Source organism: Equus asinus, chromosome 24 (assembly GCF_041296235.1).
Source record: "Equus asinus isolate D_3611 breed Donkey chromosome 24, EquAss-T2T_v2, whole genome shotgun sequence".
NCBI lineage: Eukaryota > Metazoa > Chordata > Mammalia > Perissodactyla > Equidae > Equus > Equus asinus.
Genome location: NC_091813.1, coordinates 65,754,983 through 65,768,751, shown reverse-complemented (window position 1 = coordinate 65,768,751; position 13,769 = coordinate 65,754,983). Strand labels below are relative to the sequence as shown.

Below are 13,769 nucleotides of genomic sequence, written 5' to 3'. Positions count from 1 at the left end.
TATATTGACATTAGTAGCACACGCATCACTCTCTAAAACCATTATATGGAGGTCTACTGGTTTTCAATTAAAAAACACAAGGATAAGTGAATAAACGAAAGAATGAATGATGCAATGGATACACCATAAAATCTAGAACATCTGTTGTCTATATAAGAAGGCAGGAGAAATTTAGCATAGTCTTTGGCGACCTAGTTATATAATTTGCATTTTATTCTAATGATACTTATCACCCTTTCTCTTGTTTCCTTGCATTATAAGAATATTAGTTACTATTATTATCTGGACAGTTAAACAGCTTGGGCTACTTTACTACACAGGTCGTCAAGGCTCATGCTCTGGGGAATAGGGAATGAGTAACAGGAAAATAAGCATGTATCTCATAGGGAACTTAAAAATGTTTATATAAGTCTTTTGGAGATTCTCTATTGATGGATGGGGGCTGGATCTTGAAGAAAATACAGAGAACGACAAAGCCACTGGGGTCAACACTGATCTTCCCCCCGTAGGAACCTGGGGTCTGAGTGTATGAACTAGAAAAAGTATTCTTTTTGTAACCTTATGAGTTGAAGAATTACAGACAGAGAGTCATTGCCTAACTAACGCCATGACTGTCCAGGAAGTGTCAACGACGGCTTGATTGAAAATTACCATGTGCCCTGATACACAACTCTGTGCTGGGAGTCTGTGTGTGTGTGTTTGTGTGTGTGTGTGGTGTGTGTGAGAGAGAGTCAAATAGGAGCTAAAAAAGAATTGCAACTTACTGCTCTCTGGTAACTAACAAAAGTAGGCACACAAGTGCTCAAAAGAAAGATTCTTATTTAGGATTATTAGTATGAAATAAAAAAGAAAATTAAAGTGTTAATTTTGTAATAGGAGACAGACTAAGTTTTCACTATCAGTTTCAATACCAGTTTTCACTATAAGTACAGTATTATTTTAGCAGCAATCATTACAAAACATCTTGTGAAGGGAGGACAAAATTTTGGTTTTTATTGCTATTGATGTCTCTGTATGTTTTGAGAGCTGGACTAGGAAATTCGTGGTGTTTAATCTGCCAGAACTCCTTGGGACTTTAGAAACCATGATTCGAATTGTCTTCTTTCTTCTAGGTGCATTTCATCCATTTTGAAAAAATTTGAAAATGCAGAAAGAACAAGGCAAAGAATAATTACAGCCATGATTTAATTCTGAATAAATCTCGCAATAAGATTATGTTTTTATTGATGCCCCTTCAGCGTCCTGCTAAGCGTTTACCACTTTCTGTAAATTGTATGGGAAGATGGGAAGATTACAGATCTCATTGGGCAAAATAGGTATGTAAATGAATGCCTCTGAAAGCTTCTGCAATTCTGCATGGATAAATAGAGTGGGCATTAGAATAAAAACAGACAAACATTTGCTTCTTTTCGTCTCCAATTTCAAAACTGAGGGGACTACATTCAGTCAGTGATGAGAGCTATGCGTTGTTTTATTTTAGAAGAAACGAATCTTTAAAGAACAATCTGTGTTCCTTTTGGTTATAAAAACTTCAAAATATGTACTAAAACAAGAAAAAATAAATCACTGTTCCTTATAGTTCTTTCTTACTAATGGAAAGAAGAGCGGAAAGCTGACGAATTATTTATTTGATCCAACTGAAGCTTTCTTGTGAAATAAAAAATAGTGTCCTCAAAAATTGTGGTTTCAAATAACCCAAACTTTCCACGGTAAACCCCATTTACATTATCACCTAAAGCTTAGGGGAGAAAACATACACTATGACTTTTAGTTTAAAATAAAGACTCACCATTGTGCATGCTTTTATAAATTATTCAAATCAGAATTTAAAAAACATCACCATGAATATTAACTGAGCAGTTCAGATTAGCATGGTTCTTACAGTTAATATTTGCACAAACTTCTAATAATTATCAAGACAGCCTTTATTTGTTTTTTCTTGCCACTGACCCATAGGATATACTAAAAGAAAACAGATTAACCTCTTTCCTGATAAGAAGAGAAACCGAGAGGACCATCTGTGAGACCCAGGTTGTGAGGAATTTCTTTTTTTAACATGCATCAAAATATATTAATATACATTGTCTTGGGCAGATGAAATGTGTTATTTCTTTAAACAAGTTCAAAGATGTTTATGTAAAAACAGTGAACATAGGCACTAGTTTCTTTATCTTTTGAAAAGAAAAGAACTAATAAAAATGGAAATTCCACAAATGTCTGTATCTTAGAAGGAGATCAGTCAAAATTTTTCCAGTGCCTAAGAAAACACTTTAAAAAATTTTTAAGCATTAAACTTAACATGCCGTGTCTTAGAAGATACATGTCAGCAACCTGGATTTAGGGGTTTAGATGAAGTCTTTGAAGTGTCTTAAATCTCCTTGAGACCTAAAAGACTGTTTATAACCAACAGTTGCTTTGTAAAAACAATGCTGACGAAATGTTTTAAAATTTTCTTGTTAAATTTTTATAAGAATATGTGGGTTGGGAAAAGGAAGCATCTGTATTGCAAGATGGTTTCATAAAGTTGATTTATTTAATCTCAGAAATGGGGGACAGGATGCTTAGCGGGGACGAGAAGAATCAGTGGTTTGCATACCTGAAGCAAATGAAAACATGGAAAGCTCTATCAACTTCAGATGGGCCGAATAATGTCTGAATATTAGTATGAGACTAGTGACACGGCATCTTTAATAGATTTTTTTGTGGGTCTTTTTTGTTAGACTGATGGGACCCAATATTGGTGCACACAACTTTGAGGGGAAACCATGAAATTCTATTGAACAGATCAAATCCAGTAATACATGTTTTTCTGCAAAACAGAAAAACTTTTAAAGCAATCAGATTTTATTTAAAACAGATCTAAGAAGGAAACGTGTTTGCAAATAAAGTCTATATTAGTACTTGGAGCTGCTGAAAGGGAGAGAATTTTTTTCTAAGAAAAACATTTCACTGTCTTGCTGCATCGTCTAAGAGTTTTTTCACGGTAGCTTTGTGACTCGTCTGCTCTTGGCTTTGTGTTTTCGTAACACAGTCAGTTTTTGTCAAGAGAAGGCCAAAGAATGGAGATATAGTAAAGATAACCTTCCAAAGTGTTGCTTTCTTATTTCTCAGCTATGAATTAGTCTATTGGTCATTTATTTCACTAATTAGCACCTTCTAGGAAAATGTGAACAGAAATTTGTACCACTGCTGAATCCCAAATTAATAAGAAAATGTTGTTAGTTTCAATCAGTAAGAGATTTAGTAAAGAAGAGAGTTCAAAATACTTGGCATTTTGCTTATATTATTAACATATGCTTTATTATATTAATATATAATACATAAATATATTTATTACATATTACGATATATGATTTATATCTATTTTTTCTTGTTCCAGTCACATATGCACTAAAGAATTTTCAAAGTTGGTGGCAATGACTTTCCTGTCTCTCCGTCCTCCCCCTGCCCCTGCCTCGGTTCATTATTCAGACTCACAACTTACATTCTCCAGTATTTTGTTTTTACATCTAAATCATGTCCCTCATGTTATGATGAACATATTTTGATCTATTTTTGCTTTAGATATCTAAGGCTTTATTAGTATAGGGTAATAATCCTAGATTTCTCAACATTTTGAAAATTCTATCATTAAGTTAGTGGATGATTGGAGGGAAGCTGTTTTTTGGGGGCAAAGGTTCCTTTGTATCTTGTTTTGTTTTGTTTTTTTGATCCTCTCGACAAATTGGACATATTCGTGCTTACGTTGAACATAGTGAATTGAAATTAATCTTATCATAAGAATTGCATTTATATTCCTTTAAAAAAGTCAGTATTTCTTGAATAATATATTAAGTAAAAAAGTCAGGCCACTGGGGCCGGCCCCGTGACTGAGTGGTTACAGTTCCACGTGCTCTGCTTCCGCAGCCTGAGTTTGTGGGTTCAGATCCTAGGCATGGACCTACACTACGTGTCAAGCCATGCTGTGGCAGTGACCTACATACAAAATAGAGGAAGACTGGCACAGATGTTAGCTCAGGGACAATCTTCCTCAAGTAAAAGAAGAGGAAGATTGGCAAGAGATGTTAGTTCAGGATTAACCTTCCTCAAAAAAAAAAAAAAATACATTTAGAAAGAGACTTAAAAGGATCTATATCAAGGTACCTGGTGGGAATATAAATGTTTTAAAGAGATTTCCTATTGTTTCTCTGTATTTACTAATATTTCTACAGTGAATCTTAATTGATTTTCTAATGAGAAGTGCCAAGTTTTTTTACATTAAATTAATAAAAGTCAGTGCTGTGGAATCGAATACAGAAAGCTCGTCACACTGGGTCTTGACAGAGTGATGTACACATGATCCTTTGTTCAGTGGTGAGGGCAGAAGCCATGTCCATGTCCGAGAGCTGGTACTGATCTGATGTGGGGAGGATGATTATACCTCAGATGTGATGAATGCCCACCTTACAAAGGACCCCAGAGGCTGCTGCTAGGGCGACGTTCTCACCCATCCTACAGATGATGTCACTCGTCCAGGTACGTGGCCGCATGGCCAAAGCCAGTTTCAAGAGATCTTTTTCCAGAGGTTACAGACTCGTGAAATATTAGGCCTACACAATAGTTGAGAAATTTGGAATTAGTATCTGTATTTAGCAATCAGGACTATTAATACAAAAATTCAGATCTCTAGTTTGTCTTGAAAATAACCTTGAAAAGCTACACTTAGTGTTCTTTTCATAAGGTGACAGGTGAATACGGATAGTGGTTGTTCGTCTACCAAGGGCCCCACACCTCTGCTCTCTGTTGACCTCACGTGACCCACTTGGCCCTGAAGGCCTTTGGGTTTGCAGGTTCTGTGCACTGGTCCAAGACAGCGGAAGGCTGAGGAAGTCACTCCCCACTGACAACAATTAGGACTGCCGAACACCATCTCTCAGAATGCCTCGAGCTCCTCCTCGCACTTCTGTGTCATTTGGGAATCTCCACTGGGGAATGAAAAAAAGCAAATGGACCTAAACCACAGCTCAAAGTACTTAGAGTCAGACGAAGTTACGAAACACGGCTTAAGAATGTGGCAATTCTATGACAGATGGACAGTCAGGGAAGAGAAGTCCTCCGAGGTGATGACACTGTCTGTTGGACTTTCCTGAGACCAATTTTAGACAGCAGGCAAGGTGACACTGCCTTCTCAGTGTCTCTTTCCCTGGACTCATAAATCTTCCACTTATATTCATTTATATAGTTATTAATAAATTGATTATGCCTCTGATGGAACCCTGAAGCAAAGCACACAATGTGAAAAATGCATTGCTAATCTCGACTTTTGGGTTCAAAGAGGATGTTTTAGTTGTGATGTCATTTCCAGACTTTCCCCTTCTGAAAGCAAATTATCAAGACTTGTTAGCGGTACCTACCCATGTTCGTCTTACTAAATCTTTCTAAGATGGAAGTGGATTCCAAGATAGATGTTAGCATCATGATTAAGGGTGAGTGGCATGTCAACACTTTACTCAGAGATAGTGGAGAGCTATATATATTTAAATGGTGTGTCAAATAAGATATGTATTATTTCCATGATCTATAATGCTGACACATATACGTTGAAGACACTGAAATTTGGATTTGTTTTGGGGTTTCATTATCCACTGTCATACAGGTTAAAACTTTTATATGTGCTGTAGTTAGAGATTCCAAAGTGTTTCTGCTCATTTACCATTTTTCTAGAATAACTCTCATCTCTTGGCTCTGAATGACTAAATACCTTGCTTACTGTAGCTTCATCTTTATAGCTGCATTATTTGACCTGAACTAGATGATAACCAGTTTTATTTGCAGGAAAACATTAATCTAAGCAGAAGCATTCAGCCATGTGTGTAGAATCATTTCTCCTACTACACAGCTATTTCATTAATTTTATTTCTCAATGTGTCACCAAGCTGCCTCTAGCACCATTTTGTTGTTAATCTAAATGGAAGCATCTTCTCAGTCTTGCATGGCTGTTTACATAGGCCGTGGATGAATTTTGTTTGGATTTTTAAAAGTTGTCATGAATATTACACTGAAAGGCAATACTTAAAGCATATCCCTTTTGACATATTTTTTTTCCTGGTTTTATTCCTAATTTAATAATTAGGAAACAAAGAACTGATTCCTAAATAGTTTTTGGCTTAAAAACATACAGTGTTTTTTAACACAATGCTTAGCTGTGGCTTTGGGCCAACGTTTATGGCTTGCATGTCATTTGTGAATGCTTTCAAATAAAAAATGTGCAGAGTTGCATTTATTTTTTGGCCTCCTAGACAGCATAAAAGCTGTTTCCATGCTTATTCTAAGCCAGTTCTGTAAAGAGATGTAATGCTACTTAAATTTTAAACAAGTCAAGAGTCTCAAACAGGGCTGTGTTATGTTATCACATCTGGTCATTCGTTGCATTAAAAGGATTATTCTCAGCGTTTTGCAATGTTCACCACTTGGATATCCAAAACGCCAATAACAGACCAAGACTCTAACAGGTCACTGGAGGGGAGAGAATAGTGGAGAGTAAAGAATAGCACTGAAATATACTGTAATCTCTAAAATTGATTTGTAATGTTTTGAATGAATTAAAGTTTTGAATAAAGTCATGAATTCCTCTAAGAATTTAATGAACACTACATACCCCTCTCCAGAGAAATGCACATACACTTGCAAAATTTGAATATTCAGTGAGGCTCATCATACCTCTAGGATCATAGATCACAGGCTGGAAAAACCTGTGACAAATTGATATATTTTATATATGATATAGAATAGGTATGCATTCACATATATGCTATAGGATATACATATATTTAGTTTAAAAAAATAACTTCCCTTAAAATCTCCCTGAGTAGTTAAAAGCATGGAAATCTTGGTTGTTTCCATCTAAGGGGACGTTTAGTCCCATGGATGAAGGCAGATGTGCTGGCTTTTAGAAATCAATATTTTAATGACATAAAAGCATGTGCTAAAAACACGCAATGGACATAAGGGCAGTTTGTCTCACTGCAGCTGGTGAGACCATCTTACCCTCATCTCTTAACATCCCTCGTCCCTAGTATTTGATTTCAAATGTTCACGAGATGCCAGTTTTCTAGGTAAGTGTGTAAAAAAATGGATGTTAGATCCCTCATGTCTTCAGTAACATTCAGTTCAGAACGTTTCTAATTTTTCTTATAATTACTTCTTCGGACACCAAAGAAATTTAGAAGCCTGCTGTATGATTCCAAAATTACTTGGAAACATGTTATTGAGAGTACATTCATAATTTCCAGGTATTTGGGTTTATATATATCTTTCGTTATTGATTTCTATTTTAATTCCATCTTCATCAAAAAACATACCATGTATGATTTCAGTCCCATGGAATTGATTATAACTTGGTTTTTAGAGGCCCATTTTTGGAAACATTTTAGGTACACTTGAAAAGACTATGCATCCTGCCATTGTTAGTGTTCTGTGTCAACTAGGTCAAGTTAGTTGATATATCCTTACTCATTTTTCGTAAAGATTGGCACCTGGGCTAACAACTGTTGCCAATCTTTTTTTTTTTTTCTGCTTTATCTCCCAACCCCCCCCCCCCCCCCCCCCCCCCGCCCCGTGCACAGTTGTATATCTCAGTTGCTGGTCCTTCTAGTTGTGGGATGTAGGACGCCGCCTCAACGTAGCCTGACGAGCAGTGCCATGTCCGCACCCAGGATCCGAACCCTGGGCCGCTGCAGCGGAGTGCGAGAACTTACCCACTCGACCATGGAGCCGGCCCCTCCTTATTCATTTTTATCAACTCATTCTTTCAATTACTGAGACTGGAGTGTTAAAATCCCCAAACATAATTGTTGCATTGAACACTGTTTCTGTTGCCCTCAAATCCATATCTATCCAGAATCTGTTACTGTGACCTAATTTAAAAATTGGGTCTTTGCAGGTGTTGTCAGGTTAAGATGTCATACTGGATAAGGGTGGGCCCTAATCCAACGACTGATGTCCCTATAAAACTAGGGAATTTGGACACAGACACAAAGGGAAGATGGCCATGTGAAGATGGAGGCAGAGACAGGAGTTAGGAAGCCACAAAACAAGGAATGGCTGCCACCGCCGGCAATCACCAGACGCTTGAATGGGCAAGGAAGGACCCTCCTCTGGGGCCTTTTGGGAGAGCGCATGGCCCTGCCAAGACTTTGATTTCAGACTTCTAGCCTTCAGAACTGTAAATGATACACTTCTGATGTTTTAAGCCAAAAAAAAAAAAGAAAACTGGTAAGATGCTATAATAATTATTTTGACACATTTCTTTGGAATGTGTTAAAATTTTTAAAAAGCAAAAATGCTCCCTCCTACTGCTGATAACAGTCAAGAGACAGATACTTTAGTTAGCATGGTCTTACTAATATTTGCATGTATGAATGGGGTTACGATGTAAAGATTTTCAACAAGATAGTAAATATTTGTCTCTTGTGCTTCCATTTATCCGGTCAAGTTCAAACAAAAGAAAGAACGCAAAGGTGAAAACTCACCCAAATCTCCACCTAGATCATTATTTGTCAATCATCAAATGACCCGGTGCCAAGTCCTGGGCTGTGTGCTGTACCTTTGAGGATTCAAAGAGAGAACAGAAGCAGCTCTGTTCTCAAAGTCCGCCAGCACAGTGCAGGAGAAATACTATAACCAGAGACAGCACGTTCTAGGCCCTCAGTACTCTACTCAAGCAAATGAGGTGAGGTTTTGGAATACGTTCCAAGTGATGTTGCCTTATTGACTTGCCAACCTCTCTCCCGGCTCCTCACCCATCTTAATAGATCTAGGAAAGAGGCTGAGCTACCCGGAAGTGGGGAAAGGTCGGATTGCAGCTAGAATGGGAAAGTGGGCCCCTTCCATCCCTGGAAGGTAACAGGAGTAGCAATGGAACGCCTGTGTCCCAACTTCTCTCCTAGGGGAGAAATTCCAGGTCGGGGCTGAGAGAGAGCTGACAACAGGGCTGTGTAGGTGCAGGTTTCCGTGAGGTTTGCGCCCAAGGTGAGGCTCCCCGGGGGTGCGCGCAGGCTAGGAGCGGTGAGCACCGGGAGCGCGCGGTACATGGAGCGCGCAGGGGGGGAGCTCCGGGCATCGGGAGCGCGCAGGCGGGGAGCCGTGAGCACCGGGAGCGCGCGGTACCTGGAGCGCGCAGGCTGGAAGCAAGGGGTACATGGCGGGGAGCGCGCAGGCGGGGAGCGCGCAGGCGGGGAGCGCGGGGCAGCCTGGCTGGAGCTCCCCCAGGAGCCGGAGCACGAGGACCGCGCGCCCCCACGGAGCCCTGACTCGACCGAGGATGGGCGAGCGGTGCCGGGCAGAAGGGGCCAGGGACGGCACAAGGCGCCTGGCACAGACGCAAGACAGCGCTTTCCCTACCCAAACCAAACCGCAAACCCAGGAGCTCAACGTGAGTACCCCGTGGAAATGGCGCCCTCTGGAGGAGAAGAGGAGGGGGGGTAGAACTAGAAGGGAGGCCTCGCCTGGAAGAGAAAACAAGAACACGGGGGTAGTTATGCGAAGGCATACGTGTTAAAGTAGAGGGCAAGGAGAAGCTGTGAATTCTCGGGTTAAAGGCGCTCCCCTACCTCTCCTCCCACCCCTAGCGCACAGGGCGGGAGTGTATTAGGAAAAGAGGAGCAGACTGGTCCTTACATGCCGTTTAAAGGGGCCACGGTTTCTTCTCAGGTGTTCTTAAATCAACCGGGAGGATAAAGACGACTGAGCACTTGTGTGTTTTCATTTTCCCCCACTTACCCCTGCAGGCAAGGGTAAGCCTTTGCATAAACAAAATCAATATATCTGGGAGTAAAGTGCCCCTGAAGTTAAGATGTCTAACTGTGCCCTTGCTAAGATTGTGTTTTAAAAAGGGCACACCCAATTTCTTGATGTTTTGCATTTGATTATTTGATTCTGATCATGCGTCTCTGTCAGGCGGAGGTCTAAATGTCGCTTCTCCCTGGCTTTATCTACCTCTTTTGATGGTTTGAGTCCCATTAAGCAAAGAGTTTGATTCCCATTAAGACAGAAGAGTATAACGGATTTTTAGTACAATTGGTCACTACCGGAGGAAGAGGCGTTAAGAGAGCGTCCTAGGGCCCCGGCGAAGCAGGGCGCCAAAATAAACAGGCGAGGAAGGAAGAGATAAAGAGTAGAGGATCAGAAGTCTAACAAGAACCTGTTTTAATTTAGTCATGTTGTAACTTTTGTATCGCTTGAGAGGTAAGCCCACCTTTAGAGTTTAGAAGGCAAGGAGAAGCAGGGCTGTGAGGAACCACGAGGCCTCCAGGACCCCCAGCTGCTGCCCGGGGGGCGTGCAATCGCTCCTGCGGACAAGATGGGCTTCCAGATCTGTGTGACCAGGGAGCATCCACATTTCTTCCTTTCAGGAGACCAGTTCTGATTTGTCTGCACAACAGGAGTCAGCAGACATAGAAGCTTGTCTCAACCAAGTCTCTTTCCTCCTTGAAAAAAATTGTGTATATTTTAAGATATATATATAAGTGTATCTATCTATTAATCTAGCTACTGATCAATCTTTTTATCTCTTTGTCTCCATCCATCTCTAACCATATCTGTATTCCTTTTCACCTGAGTTCATATGGCTTTCCAGTGCCTAGTAGTGTATTTTGCACAGAGTGGCACTCCATTAATGCTACATTGATCCTCTGAGACATTGGAAAATTATCCATGTACTTTTGCTCTTCTCTTTCTCTCTTTCTCTTTTTTTTGGTGAGGAAGATTGTCCCTGAGCTAACATCTGTGCCATTCTTCCTCTATTTTGTATGTAGGACGCCACCACAGCATGGCTTGATGAGTGGTGTGCATGTCCGCACCCAGGATCTGAACCTGTGAACCCCAGGCTGCTAAAGTGGAGCAGGTGAACTTAACCACTACGCCACTGGGCCGGCCCCTTGCTCCTCTCTTTTTAAGGGTGATATTGTAAAATTTTTAAATGTGCAAAGTACCGCCAGCGGGTTAGTGGTTGATAATGCCAGGACGACATGTAAGTGCTCACTGTGCTGAATAACATACTGCGTCCTCTGCATTCATCACGGCCCCTGATTCTCACCAGCCTGAGAACCTCAGCGAGTATCGGGCCTCTCCCTGTGCTGTGTGGGCTCCGTGCTAAGCACCACAGCGACATGCACTAGTTAATTTATTGTCATAACAGTCTTAGACCATAGAACTGCTGTCAATTCTACTTTAAATTCAGAAAATGGAGGCTTAGAAAGGTTAACTAGTTAGCTTCAGGTCACCCTGCTGGTGAGTGGGACTGGAGCAGGCAGTCTGGTCTTAACCACTCTTATTATTTTTCCCATTTTACAAAGCCGTTAGTTGAGGTTTGTTCAGAGCGAAGTCACATCATGTTACTCTTCTAATCAGTACCCTCTAGTGACTTCCCATTGCAGTCAGAGAAAAACCCGCACGAGGCCCTCGGCGTTCTGGTCCCCCATCCACTGACATCACCTCCCGCTACCTGCGGCTCTCCGCTGGCTGTCGCTGTCTCTCCGCTGGGCCTCCCACCCTGCAGGTGAGGCCCTCCTGGCTCACGGCCTCTGCACTTCCAGTTTCCTCTGTTGGCAGTCCTGGTCCCCAGCTAGCCACACGTCCCTTCTCCCACCTCCTGAGGTCTGGTCCCCATCCCATCAGGGAATTCCTGAGGCTTCCGTCCCAAGTTGCCACCTTTCCTCCTCCTCCAATAGTGTGTTTACTCGTCTATTTATTAATGGTCGTCTCCCCTCTCTCAAATATAAGCTTCACCGAGGGCAGGTGTTTTTATTTTTGTTGTTTTTTAATTGCGGCACCAGCTTTTAGAACAGAACCTAGCATGGTCATGGGCACTCAAGAAGTGTTTGAATGAGTGACAAGAGCTTGAGAAACTCGCCTGAGGTCACGCACTTAATAATGGGAAACGTGAGGCTTCATTACAAATCCAGGGTTGAGTTTATCCGCTTATCAGATTCGTAAAGCATCTTCCAGGGCTCCTCGTCTGAGTCCCGGGGTCTTTCATTGTAATAGGTCGGGCGATCGCGAATAAACAAACCAAACAGGAAAAAGGCAGCATTTGTTACTGTCTCTTAAAGTGGGAGACTTTAAAGCGAGATCAAATCAGAGGCCAGGTCAGGGAGAGGGACACTGGTGTTTAACAGAAAGGGAGTTGACAAGTGATGGAGTCAGGAATGTGCTGAGGTTTCTGGGCCGCATGAAGGGGCATGGTGTGGGAAGGTCCTGGGTGAGGTTGGTGTTGGGTTAATTAATTAGGGTGGGATGCTTGCACATTAAGCGGAGGAAGGAACCGAGGGGATTGATTTGGAGTGGCCTGCAGTCTCAAGTAGCAGTCACAAAGGGTCCTGGAGGCACAGGAAGGATGGGAGAGGTCCTGGGTACAGCTCAATTTGGCAAGTGGCCAGAGAAGCATGTCAGATATTAGTGAAAACAGGCCACAGCTGCTGCACTTTACAAGCTACATGTCAGGCCTGTCCTCAGCCACCCCCCAGCCCACCCCATCTGATGTCCTGTAATCGTCATTTTCTCCCTGAGACAGCCAGTCATAACTCAGTTCTCACTTGAGGGCAGAAGAGGATGCAGGGGGATGCTCAGCTTCACTGCTAATGGAAAAGGGCTCACAGCCTTAAGGAAAACTCAATTTCTCCCAAAACTGAGAATTTAAATGCTAGTGTATTGACGTCCCACCTCTTTCGTTCCAAGGATAATTTAAAAAATTGTGGTTATTTTTCGTTAATCTCATGATATCTGAACTTGTAATTTCTAAGACTTCGAGAATACTTAAAAGTATTTTTTACTCCCTCTTCAAAATGTATTTGTGCATTTTGTATATTTCTCCATCCTAGAAAAACGATTCTACATAATTCAGCATAAAATATATATATGTATATACCTACATATATGACTATACACAGATACGTATACACCGGGGAGTTTAAACGTGGAAGGAACAGAAACGTTGAAAGGTGATGCATATTATTACCGAAGAATACAATTTGGCTGAACAGCTTGGTGGCAATTCTCCCCTGCCCCTCCTGCACCCTCTCCCCCCACAAAGCTTAGATGGTGATTAAGAGTGTGGGCTCCGAGCCACACGGGCTTGGGTTGAGTCCAGGCTCTGCCACATCCTAGCTATGTAATGTGCCCAAATCATTGAGCTTTTCTGTTTCTTAATTTTCTATATCGGTAAAATGAGGCTAAAAAGAATTCTTAACAAAAGGGCTTTATTAATGTTTAATTGAGTAAATAGATGTAACATTTATAACAGTATTCAATGTTAAATATTACTATTATTTATAGACATTAGAAATACTTAAATGATTTTCGTGGTTTCTTAACCAGTTACGTACAGTGCTTAGAAAAGGGCCCATAAAGAGGTACTTAAAATACCTTTCATCATGTTGAGGAAAAGAAAATATGTTGTAATTATAGTTCCAGCCAGTTGATATTTCTTGTTCTCGATGAAATATGTAAATGTATATGACGTATGGGAAGCTCTTCTATTTAGGGAAATAAAAGTCAATATAAGAGAGAAGCAGGTTCAGACTGAGGAAGTGAGTTCTATTAGTTTTCCCTGTTATCAGCTTTTCTTTGAGAGGCTCCTCCAATGCCAGCGCTTGTCCGCGTGCTGGGGTGAGAAGTGCGAAGGGGCGTTACCCTTGAGAACCATCTACTGTTCAGACTGGGGAGCTGATGGTTTATCAATGCAACTGCTAGGAATGAAGATTTTACTCCAAGTCACATTCTTCCTTGGGTTT

General features: G+C 41.1%; 2 long non-coding RNA genes across 3 annotated transcripts in view; both read left to right on the top strand.

Annotated features, from left to right (window-relative positions):
• Nucleotides 1–6,673, top strand: part of LOC123279614 (uncharacterized) — a 41,430-nt gene extending 34,757 nt beyond the window's left edge. Inside the window, exons 3-5 of one of the 2 annotated variants that reach the window (XR_011497743.1) lie at nucleotides 1,113–1,316; nucleotides 1,957–2,031; nucleotides 3,380–6,669. This is a non-coding gene — a long non-coding RNA (uncharacterized lncRNA). Of the gene's footprint in view, nucleotides 1–1,112; nucleotides 1,317–1,956 lie in introns of both variants that reach the window. The other variant, XR_011497742.1, reaches the window with a different exon arrangement.
• A 2,325-nt stretch (nucleotides 6,674–8,998) lies between these two features.
• LOC123279534 (uncharacterized) overlaps nucleotides 8,999–13,769 on the top strand; it is an 82,657-nt gene continuing 77,886 nt past the window's right edge. Inside the window, exon 1 of the long non-coding RNA XR_011497722.1 lies at nucleotides 8,999–9,412. This is a non-coding gene — a long non-coding RNA (uncharacterized lncRNA). The remainder of the gene's footprint in view (nucleotides 9,413–13,769) is intronic.